This window comes from Amblyomma mixtum, chromosome 1 (genome assembly GCF_055824585.1).
Source record: "Amblyomma mixtum isolate Tamu chromosome 1, ASM5582458v1, whole genome shotgun sequence".
Lineage (NCBI taxonomy): Eukaryota > Metazoa > Arthropoda > Arachnida > Ixodida > Ixodidae > Amblyomma > Amblyomma mixtum.
The window spans coordinates 143,336,486-143,348,815 of NC_143012.1; positions in this window are offsets into that span (position 1 = coordinate 143,336,486).

Consider the following 12,330-nt stretch of genomic DNA (forward strand, 5'->3'; position numbering starts at 1 on the left):
AATGGGCTGATGCGAATGCCTACAAGTATGCCTGGCACCGGAACAACAAAGTGCTTGTACGAAAGGCGAACGGGGAACTGGCACACGTGATTCGATGCGATGATGATTTGAGGAAGCTGTTGCAGTGAGTCACTGCTCTTGATTGTAATTAGTTCCTTCTAGATGGGTGATACTTACCTCTCTCCGAATGATATTAATAATGAGGTTCAGGGTCAGTCTAACCATTTTTCAGTGCTATGTTTGAATATTCAGTCTGTTCGCGATAAACATGACATTTTACGTGCATTCCTTGAACAGTTTAAATTCATGTTCTCTGTGGTAATGCTTACTGAGACATGGGTCAAAGACAAAGTTGATTGTCCTGAGCTGCTCAACTATCAGTCTTACTTCCTAAACAGAACAAGCAGAAGAGGTGGAGGCGTTTCTTTGTTTGTGCTTGATAGTGTTCAGTGTGAAAGGGTTGATGAGATTACTTCGGTTACACCTGATTATGAGGTGCTCTCAGTTTGTAGCAATAAGAACCTCTTCACTGTTGTGTATCGCCCCCCTAAAGGTTGTGTTGAGAACTTTTTTGACTATATGGAGCATGTTTTTTAATTTGCCACTGAATATAATTACACTGCATATATAGGTGGTGATTTCAATGTCGATATGCATGAAAATACACCCAGAAAGTCACGACTATCATTACTAATGGAATCATATTGTCTTGTAAACGTTGTGGCATTACCTACACGCATAACACCCACTACGGCAACACTTCTTGATTTGCTGATTACAAATAACGCAACAAATGTGCTGTCAACCGGGGTTATTAATTATGCTATTAGTGACCACCTGCCTGTTTACATCGTATGTAATAGTGTGCCTGTATTAAAAACAAACTGTAAACAAACAAATATAAAAATACAGCAGATCACCCCAACCACGTTAGAAACATTTCGACGCAAAATAATGAACGTCAACTGGGAACCAGTTTTTGCTGCATTGACTGCTGACATAGCGTTTAGTTGTTTTCTGAAGATATTCGCTTGTATATATCGTAACAGTTTTCCGTACAAAGATGTAAAGAAACCAAAACGAGCTCGTAAACCCTGGATTACATCGCATATTCTTCGAATGATTGCCAGGAAAAATTCCCTCTATCAGAAATTCTTACAAAGTCGCAGTCCAGAATCGTGGGCAATGTTCAAGAGGTACCGAAACAAACTGAACTTAACTTTAAGAAAAGCGAGGAATGCATATCACCTTAACATGTTCGCTGGTTTGACCGATCAAAAGAAAGTTTGGAATAGGTTGAATCGAGTCTTGAACCCTAACTCTACAAATACAATTGACAGTATTACAATGGAAGGCATTAGTTATAGTGGACTCGCACTCGCAAATAAGTTTAATAGCTATTTCAGTGGACTTGTTGATAGTGAACACAACAATATGGCATTGGAGTACATTACGAATCGTACAAGTAACAGTATTTTTATAACATGTTGTGACGAAAATGAGGTGCTTAATATATGTAAAGGCATGAACAATACAAACAGTGAAGATGCTTTTGGACTGAAAATGAAGCCTGTTATGTACGTCTTGGACATTATCTGCCCAATTTTAACTTATATTTATAACTTGTCTTTGAGTACCGGCATTTTCCCTTCGGACATGAAAATAGCAAAAGTAGTTGTTCTTTATAAAGGTGGTTCGAAAAACGATCTTGGTAATTATAGACCAGTGTCTATATTGCCTATTTTTTCTAAGGGCTTGGAAAAAACAATACATTTACGACTTTCCAATTTTCTTGAAAAATACAACGTGATAACTCCAAGACAGTTTGGATTTAGACCTAAGTCCTCTACTGAAATGGCTCTCCTGAAGCAAAAAGAAATAATCTTAAATAATATTGAATGTAAACAAATAACCCTTGGAATATACATAGACTTTCCAAAGCCTTCGATAGGATTCATCACGAAACTCTTCTTCTTAAACTTTCTGCGTACGGTGTCCGGAACAAAGCACTATCTCTTATCACCAGCTATTTAACTGACCGATATCAGTACGTTTCTATAGATAATCATCGCTCTACTTACAATAAAATAAAGCATGGTGTACCTCAAGGTAGTATCCTTGGTCCCTTATTATTTAATGTATATATTAATGATTTAGTACAGATTGACTCCGAAACGGAATACGTAATTTACGCTGACGACACTACTTTATTTCTGTCCGGCACCAACGCAAATGATATAGTAGAAAAGGCTAATAGCGTGTTGGGCAAACTTAACTCATGGTCTGAAAAAAATTCCCTACTAATAAACACACGGAAAACAAAGGCGATATTTTTTAGAGCTAAAAATGTCAAATGGGCTGTACATACAGATTTAGTATTGGGTGGTAATATAATAGAAATAACTAATGTTGTAAAAACACTTGGCGTTCACTTCAATGAATTTATGTTATGGGACTACCACATCGAGCAAATGGAGAGTAAGCTAGCTCGCGTTGTCGGCATACTCAGAAGGTTAAAGTGCATGATACCTACTAGGACAAAACTTGTTATTTACCATGCCCTCTTTGACTCTCATGTTAAATATTGCCACTTGGTCTGGGGTACAACGACGCAAACTAATATTCAGAAGGTTTTGACATTACAAAAAAATGCAGTCAGAGCAATTGCGGGTGCCACATACTTAGCACATACGAGTGCTCTATTTGCAAAATACCGCATTATGGATGTAAGGGTTATTCATCAGTACCGTGTAATTCAGCAGTACAAATCTCAGGTACATAGTGACACCACATTTTTTGCTGACCTTGCGAATCCACAGGAAAATACCACTGTTCACAACACAAGACACTACGAATATTGGTATGTACCTTGTCCACGCACAAATTACGGTTTTCAAACTCTCAGGTATGTGTTGCCATCTTTCCTTAATAGAAATGCTTTCACTAATCAATCCATTCTTTCCGTTTCATATAACGCTATCAGAAATATGTTCTTACAAAACAATGAATCATATCCAACTGTAAAATAAACTAAGTATCCATGTGCTGTGATTAAACTATCATTTGTGTGTGTGTAACAGTACCGAGACTATTCTGGTGATCTGTTATGAAGATATTGTACATATTTGTTATTTCATGCATTCTCTTGATATTGTTTTACTGCTGCCTGTCATCGCCGTGCCAAGCCGCTACGGGAGATGGGAGCTTTGTCAAGCCGCGTGCGCGGCTTTTTTTCCTTTCTCCTCAGCCATTGTACATGACTGAAATAAATGCACTGAACTGAACTGAACTGAACTGAAAGGGCTCATATCAACATGCTAAGTATGACATGTGGATAAAGGAAACAACTGTACAAAATGCTCATAGACACGCACGGACGCACAAACACATGATGCAAGCAAACAATGAACACTAATAAAGCAGCAAAATTGACAGGGTCCTCAATCTCTCTTAAACAGAGTTACTTGCACAAGGACAACAAAAATAAAAATTCTGCATTTACGCGCGCATAGCCTAAACACCAGAGTAAATGTAAAGGCCGTTGCTCCTTTACCTTCTGATATCAGGCTAAGTCGCTTTCAATACCTCATTGTTTGTCTGGACAGTTTCCATTCATAATTGCACCAGTTTCCAGCTTTGTGTGCCATTTGCAGCGTGCAGGAACGTGCAACGTAAAACAAATCCTATTGGCAAAGACGACATGAACAATAATAGGCACGGAAACCCGAGTTCCATAGCCTTCAAGACTAAAACTGAACTCCGTTCACATGTAGTTTATACTGAGGTGGCAATCATTGAAAAGGAAAGAGAAAAGTGAAGATCCTAATAATAACTCCGATCTGCTTGCGTGTCTTCCAAACCTGGGGCAAGTATATGCTCATACGCGTCACTAGCAGCAGCACCTTGCACGGCACGATCATCCTGCCCGCCATCCAAGGACGAACTAGGTGCACGCCAACGATTCTTGTAGCAAGGTTGAAAAAAGAAACAGGTTTAAGTATACACACACGCCGAACGTAAGTACGTGCGTCAAATCAGAGTAATCTCTCACACGTTCGCAGTAATCTGTCGATGAACTAGTGAGCAATACAGAAGAATCGAGTCTAGGCGCACGTACATTGTACACAGCTACAACGCTCTTAAACTATTATTCCTATATTTTTCAGAGTGCAACAGCCACTTTCCTGGTAGCGGACTATCTCGAGTTTTTCACCGGAGATGAGAATAACGCATCACGGCTCAATTCTCAGTCACTTTTTCTTCAGTAACCGCGCACTCACACATGATTGCCTTCCTTCGGCGCGCAGCGAGGTTAGCAAAGCCTAATGGCAAAGGCGCTGAACCCACTCTGTTGGTGCAGTATCGGCGGTGAGGACGGTCTGCAGGGGGTGGTGGAAGCGATCCACTAGACCATCCATCTGTTGGACATACGCAGTGATGCGCAGGCGAGTTGTGCCGAGAAGGCGAAGAAGCTCAGCGAAGGAAGACTACAAGAACTGTCTGCTGCGTACCGTCATGATTATAGAAAGAGATACAAATCGGGCTAGCCAGGTAGAAAGGAAAGCAGAGGCGACAGTGTAGACAGCAATATCGGGTAGTGGTGTTGCTTCCTGTAAACGTTTGTCCTCGTCCATGCAGATAAGGACCGATGACGTTTGCAAGATGGAAGTGATCCGGCTAGGTTGATGGGAACTGTATCAAAGCGGGCGCTGGGCGGAAGATGTAAGCGAAGTAAGTCAGTTTTTTATTTGGGACAAAATTTTTTAAAATTCTGCCTGGGTGAGTAGGTTAAAGGTGGTTTACCGCCTAACGAGGCCATCCGACCCTTGACAGCAGAGGCAACTATTTACAGGGTTTGAAAACACGTGTAAAAAGTACATACAAACAGATCGTAACAGTGAAATTATAGACAATGCATTTAAACCATGTATGTACAACATATTTGCAAGAGACAAAAAGATACTATAGGTTGAAATGCAAAGAAAATACCAGGTTATGTACATCAGAAATCAAATAAATCAGACAAAATAAGAAATAGCGTAATTGCATTTACACATTTAATATTTGCATTTGTACAAAAAAACAGGATACATAAGATGCAGGGAAATTTCACCTATACCTCCATAAGGTACATAAGTTTCATTGTTTTCTTGATTTTGTGTTGTTACGGATTGGCAGATAGTACTTCAGAGATGGCAGGATAATGATTCAGAAGTCTTGGAATTTGAGTGCTCAACCTGTGGTCTCCAAAGTTCGTATGTGATCAGGGTTTTTGCACTGTATTATGTCTAAATTCATAGGGGGTAGATTTGTTACAGTATTTTGCTTCAAATGTTGACCTGTCCACTGGCGCATTATTTCGAGGGATATTTTATATTTAATTAGCTTACTAATATCCACTGTACCGTAAGTCTTCAAATGTGGAGAGCCATTTTCCATTTTCGGAATAATTCCAATAGCACGTATTGAGCGGTTTTGGAGAGACTGTAGATAAGTCAAGTTTCTTTGCATTGTACTTGACCATACAAGAAAGCAGTATGTTAAGCGCGAATGTAAGAGGACGTGGTAAATTTGTTTTTTTACCGATATTGACAAATAGTATCGTAAACTATTTAATATTGCAACAACGCGAGAGAGTTCAATTCTGAGAGCATCTTTGTGCTTGTCCACGAGTAGGTTTTCATGAAAGGTAACACCCAGAAAGCGACTTGTCGTGGCTCGGTTTATGACACTATTTCGGAATTTTAAATTGAGTCCTTTTCTCTTTTGTTACCTTTAGGTTTGAAAATCAGGTATTTTGTTTTATTTATGTTTAGGTCTAACTTACATGAACTTAACCACGAATCTAAATGGCGCAGCCATTCATTTGCTGTTTTAAAAACGCAGCTTTCGTCGTAACCTGAAAAAAGTACGTTTGTGTCATCTGCATACAATACGATTTCGGAGCAGCCTGGGATGTTTACAATGTCGTTTATATACAGTAAAAATAATGTTGGGCCTAGAATTGATCTGTGGAGCTCCGCATTTAATAGCATCTTGGTAAGATCTGGTATCGTTTATTTTTGTATATTGTTCCCTGCAAAAATAAATAACTTTTTATGAGCATGTGTGCTGTACGTCGGATTCCCGAAAACGGGAGCTTTGTTAATAATATGTCATGTTGAACAGAATCGAAGGCTTTCTTGTAGTCTAGAAATACCCCCAAGGTAAGCTTTAGTTTTTCCATGTTTTCAAGGATTCTTTCTTTGAAGAAGAGTAATGCAGTTTCTGTTGTTTTGTTCTTTCTAAAACAGAACTGCTCGCTTCTAATTAAGCTGTGTAGGGATAGAAAAGCGGTTAATCTTTTGTTTATTATGTGCTCGCGGATTTTGTAAAACACTGAAAGAACAGAAATTGACCTACAGTTGTTCAAGTCATCGACAGAGCCGCCTTTGTGAATAGCTGAAAAGCGTGCGATCTTCGGGGAAGATCCCTGTTTGAAGTATACATTTGCATATAAGCGTGAAAACAGGAGTTATCAGAGTAGCTACGGCTTTGAGGGGAGCAACTTTAATATCGTCAGGGCCTGCTGCGCATTTTCTCTTCAATAACATGATTATGTTGAAAACTTCTTCTGGCGAAGTTGGGGCCAGAAATATTGTTTGAGGGCATTGTAATGTTATGTATTGTTCACATGGAGTTGTAATAAGAGAAACATTTGGGGCTCCAGCTTCTAGAAAGTGGGCATTGAAAACATTTGCAACATTCTGGCCAGTTAATCCTTTTGTGGGGAACAAAACCTTTCTTTCAGGACTTGCTGGTGAAATCATTTCCCTTATAGTTTTCCAGATCAATTGCGTATTGCCAACAATATTTGAGAATTTGTTTTCATAACATTCGCATTCGGCTTTCTTGATATCGGCATTTAGTTTGTTACGCTTTTTTTAAATATCGTAAAGTCATTTTGATCCCTTGTACTTAAAAATACTTGAAAGAGCTTGTTTTTCTCTTTGATTCTTTCATACAGATCATAAGTTATCCACGGATTTCTGATCTTTCTATTTTCCTTCCGGCTTTTAAATGAAAAGCTCTTGTTATGCGCAGTTATTAAAATGGAAAGAAAAATGTCGTATGCTTTGTTTGGGTCTAGTTCTTTTTCACTAATTCCCAGTCACAGGCAGAAAGCTGCTCTATGAAAACATTTGTATTTTTCTGTATGACCGCGATAGAAAAACATGTGGCGGGGTATGTGGCACTTTACAAGGAAGTATGCAAAATATTGGTCAGTGGTCACTCACGGCACATATTATGGTCACGGATTGAACATGTTCTGGAGGAAAGCTTCTAATGCAGAGGTCAATGGTGGTTTCAGTTTCAGCTGTTATCCTTGTAGGTGAATGTATAGTGTTCGTGCATGCATAGGATTTGAAGATTTCTTGGAACTTGACGTAAATTGCTTTGTCCAGTGAGGCATTTATATTGAAATCTCCAATAAGCACGGTTTGCATTTCAATTTTAACACTAAAATTAAGTAGCTGTTCTGTAAAATGATAAAACTCGGACACCGTTCCCGAAGGTGGTCGATATACAAGAGTAAACAATGTGCCTTAACACTGCAGAGTTAAGCACTCAATGTTTTCGTTTATAACACTATATTCAGGTATTGGTTTATATTGATGAGTGGAACGTACATACACAAGGATGCCACCGCCCTGTTTCTTCTTTCGAAAAGCAGGCAGACACACATACCCGGGGAGTAAGGGAGATTCCTCATGTGATTTAAACCATGTCTCGCTATAAGTTATCAAGTCAAAATCGTGGTTTAAAACGAACAGGAACAAAGTTAATTGATCAAACTTATTTCTTAGGCTTCTCTCATTCAGATGAAACACAGAGAACTGTTGGCGTTTCGCTAGTTTGATATAACGAAAAAATTGTGCGGTCATGCTGTTTTTTTCATGAAACTCAAGGCATCTTTCCTTTATTCTAGTTGAGTGAGGCGTTATAGCTGTAGCTGGCGTTATAGATGTGGCTGGCGTTATAGGGTGGCGGTGGACACTCTCATGCTGGCACGAAACACATGCGCGCATCCAATCACGAACATTAGCGTTCATGCGCGACCACACGTTCTGAGAAGCCACGAGCTTTTGCGTAGCGCTGCTTGCAGGGTGGGCGAAGGTATCAAAGATCCGCTTTCGGAAAGAGTGAGACCCAATTTGCCCCAGAAAACTCCTCGAGCAACTACATATGAGAGTGGTGCTCTGCATGTGGGCTTCTTATAGAGTAGCAGGAATGTGGTAGACGCGCGCAGGAGCTTCAAGTCGGAGTCGGTACGCTGTATGCAAGATCTTTGAGAAGGTGTGCGAAGTATCGGACCGCGACTTACATGGTGGGCAACTTTCAGATGAACGCGCTGTGACGGGTCTGAGCAGGGCTCATGCGCTTTCAAAAGAAAGCGAGAAGCTTCAGTATGCTGCTGAAGGACTGCTCTAAAAGCAGTATTGAAAGCGTCCCTCATGAGTGCTAGGTAGTTATCTGGCATAGGGTGTACAAGCAGCAAGGCGCCGACCAGGGACTTGTCTGAAGGAGAGAAACGCACTATATACAGTTTCGTCGTACAAAAGTGTATGCGTCTTAATTTTCGCCGTAACCAGATGCTGAAGTGTTCGATCAAGATTGAACAGTTCCGGATAAAACAGTGGTAGTAGTTCGGCTCCACTGCGCACCGCACGGCGGCTCGCTGCTAGAGCGTTTTCGCTCCCACCCCGGCTCACGAATGGGTGCGATGGTGCTCGAGAAAGAGGAAATAACTGAAGGCGCGCCCCCGTACGGCACTTGTGCGCCCTGGCCTGCTGCCTTGGAAGTACAGCGCGAGATCGACAGTATCGCGGGAAAGCGGAGCACGCCACTCTGCTTTGTCCAGCAGCTTGCCAGAGCCGTCATACACGTGTTCACCCCAACTAAAACTCTAATCTGGGTGAGTTGGTTCATAGCTTGAAAGGAGTACGTACTTGAGCGAAAGACGGGACGAAAACAAGGAAACACAAATGACATGTACAAAGCGCAACTTCCAGCGGTGTTTGCTTCCTTTGGATGCAATATGTAAGAAATCTTGCATGACAGACCGTGCTGGCAATGATATTAAGGCACGTGATGACCGGGTCCAGAGTCTTCTGAGTGGACAGAACAGAGCCCAATCTAGGAGACAGATACTCAATAAAACCTGTAATCTAAGCGAGTTGGTTCATATCTTGAAAGGAGTATGTAGTTGCGCGAAAAACGGCACGAAAATAAGGAAACACAAACGACATGTACAAAGTGCGACTTCCAGCGCTGTTTGCTTCATTTAGATGCAATATGTAAGAAATCTTGCTTGGCACACCGTGCTGGCAATGAAATTAAGGCACGTGATGACCGGGTCAGAGTCTTCTGAGTGGACAGAACAGAGCCCAATGTAGGAGAAAGATACTCAATTAAAACTCTAATCTGGGCGAGTTGGTTCATAGCTTGAAAGGAGTACGTACTTGCGCGAAAGACGGGACGAAAACAAGGAAACACAAATGACATGTACAAAGCGCAACTTCCAGCGGTGTTTGCTTCCTTCGGATGCAATATGTAAGAAATCTTCCATGACAGACCGTGCTGGCAATGATATTAAGGCACGTGATGACCGGGTCCAGAGTCTTCTGAGTGGACAGAACAGAGCCCAATCTAGGAGACAGATACTCAATTAAACCTCTAATCTGGGCGGGTTGGTTCAATTCTTGAAAGGTGTATGTACTTGCGCGAAAGACGGGACGAAAACAAGGAAACACAAACGACATGTACAAAGCGCGACTTCCAGCGGTGTTTGCTTCTTTTGGATGCAATGTGTAAGAAATCTTGCTTGGCAGACCGTGTTGGCAATGAAATTAACGCACGTGATGGCCGGGTCTTGTTTTTGTCCCGTCTTTCGCGCAAGTCAAGCTTTCAAGCTATGCACCTACTTGCCCAGATTAGAGTTTTAATTGAGTATCTTTCTCCTACATTGGGCTCTGTTCCGTCCACTCAGAAGACTGTGGACCCGGTCATCACGTGCCTTAATTTCATTGCCAGTACGGTCTGCCAAGCAAGATTTCTTACATGTTGCATCCAAAGTAAGCAAACACCGCTGGAAGTTGCGCTTTGTACATGTCGTTTGTGATTCCTTGTTTTCGTCCCGTCTTTCGCGAAAGTACATACTCGATTCAAACGTGTTCACAGACGGCTAAGTGGCTGGCGACAGCTGTTCGCTTGCACCGGCGGCCACCATCCCCGCCCTGCGACTGCACAGCCAGCAACACACCGGCTTCCTGGGCTCTTCCACCACGGCGGAGCTGATGGGGATCCGGCTTGGGCTGGATCTACTGCTCACCCTCCTCCCTCCACCGTGTGATTCCCGCGCCGCCGTCAGCCGCCTGCAGACCATCGGCCGTAGCACCCCATTAGTGCGTGACATCAGATCGCGCATCGAACATTTAGCGCAGCTTTGATGCGCCGTGCGCGCTCAGTGAGTGTCCGGTCCCCTTCGAGACCGACGGCAGCTAGGAAGCTGACAAATTCGCGACCGCCGCACATCAGCTGCCTACCAGCAACCTTCCCCTTGCAATGGAGGACATGCGTGCTGTCACCCAGGGCCATCTCCGATGGCAGCACCCCGATCCACGTATCGCAGGATGTGAGCGCATTCGTAGCATTACCGGTTGCCGCTCCCTGATGCGGGCACAGAGCGCAATAATCCTTCGTGTGCGCTTTGGATGTGTGTGGCCCGGGGAACCACGGGTGCGTCAAGGGCTCGCGACGAATGATGTGTGCGACGGACGCGGTGCCGCGGAAACTATAGAGCACCTGCTCCTTCGCTGTACCGTGTTCGCCGATGCTCGCTATGACATGATAGCGGCCATCAGGGCGCTGGGCATACTCCCAGACGCTCTCACGTCGCTGTTGTGGCCGCAGGGCAGTGAGCACAACCGTGAGCGAACAATGGTGAGCCTCTGTGCATTCGTCGAACAGACGGGCTTGACGTCCCGTCTCTTCTCAGCCAGGTAGTGAAGCGCTGTGACCGAACGCTCCACGTGTGCTACCTTGGACGATGAACAGCTGGACGTCGCACTCCAGCTTTACTGTGCATTGTGTCGTGCGCGTGTGTCTGTACTGTGCTCAAATAGATCATCGTGCGCGTGCGACCTGTACCAATGTTAATATGTAAATAGATTTTTTACAGTGTACCGCTGCCCCTGTCCTCTCTAACTGTCCCCTCACCTGTTTCATTTCATTTCTACATCCTGCCTGCTATCCTTTATTTCCGCTGCCCCAGCTCACGTTCCTCCCGTAGCGATAGCAGATGCCGGGGCTGGCGAAAATCTGTCCCTGCCATTTAACATGTTTATTAAACCACTTACTACTACTAAAGCCAGCAACCGCGCAGGTTTGCTCAGCACTCCTTTGTTCCGGCTCCATCCGCCGGCGGGACTCCGCCCTCCTCAGCGGCTCTGACTATCACGACACTGACGGCTGCCTCACATTACACGAGTGGGTGAACACACATAACAAGTGGGACGATACCACCAAGTTAAACAACGTCATGTTTTATTTGACCAGAGTTGCCCACGTGGACCGCTTTCAAGCCGAACCTCGCCGAAATGTTCGGACGTCCTGCTGTGCGTAAGCTACGCGCGGGACACCGCTTGCGCGAGTGCTCCCACAGTCGGATGAGATCTTCCAAGCTACATTCAAGATGTGGTTAACCATTGCTCGCGCGTCAACGCCCAGGTGTCTAATGCTGAGAACATTAAGCATATTCTGAAAAGCATCGAGGCTGAGGCCTTTGAGATGCTGCTGTCGCGAGATCTCCGCACTGTTGGCGAAGTCGCCAGTCTCTTTCAGAGCTGCGACGAGCTTCGTAAGCAGGGGCTACTCACTCGCCAGCACGCCGCGCTTGTTGAGTTCTTTGCCGGCCTTTCAGCGGAACGCTACCACTCGACACTATTGGCACACATTGAAGACTTCGTGCGTGACGAACCAACTCTTGCTACTGTCATACGCTGTAAAAACTAGCCGTCGCTTTGACGGCCATTCTTTTCTCAATCTTGACGGGGCCTCAGTGTCATTCGGAGAAGACGCTGCCTTTGGCATGAATAAGGGTGAAAAGGTAGAACAAGGCGAAGTACAAAAAAAATCAACAAAGTGCTCGGCCTTCTGATTAGCTCCCGTTCGGAAACGTCATACGACCGGTGACTTATCGCGATACTTTGGCGTTTGTCGCCGCGCGAACTCTTCGTGCAATGTTTAGCTTTCTCGCGTGATCTCGCCGTGGTCAGTTTGCGCAGGCCT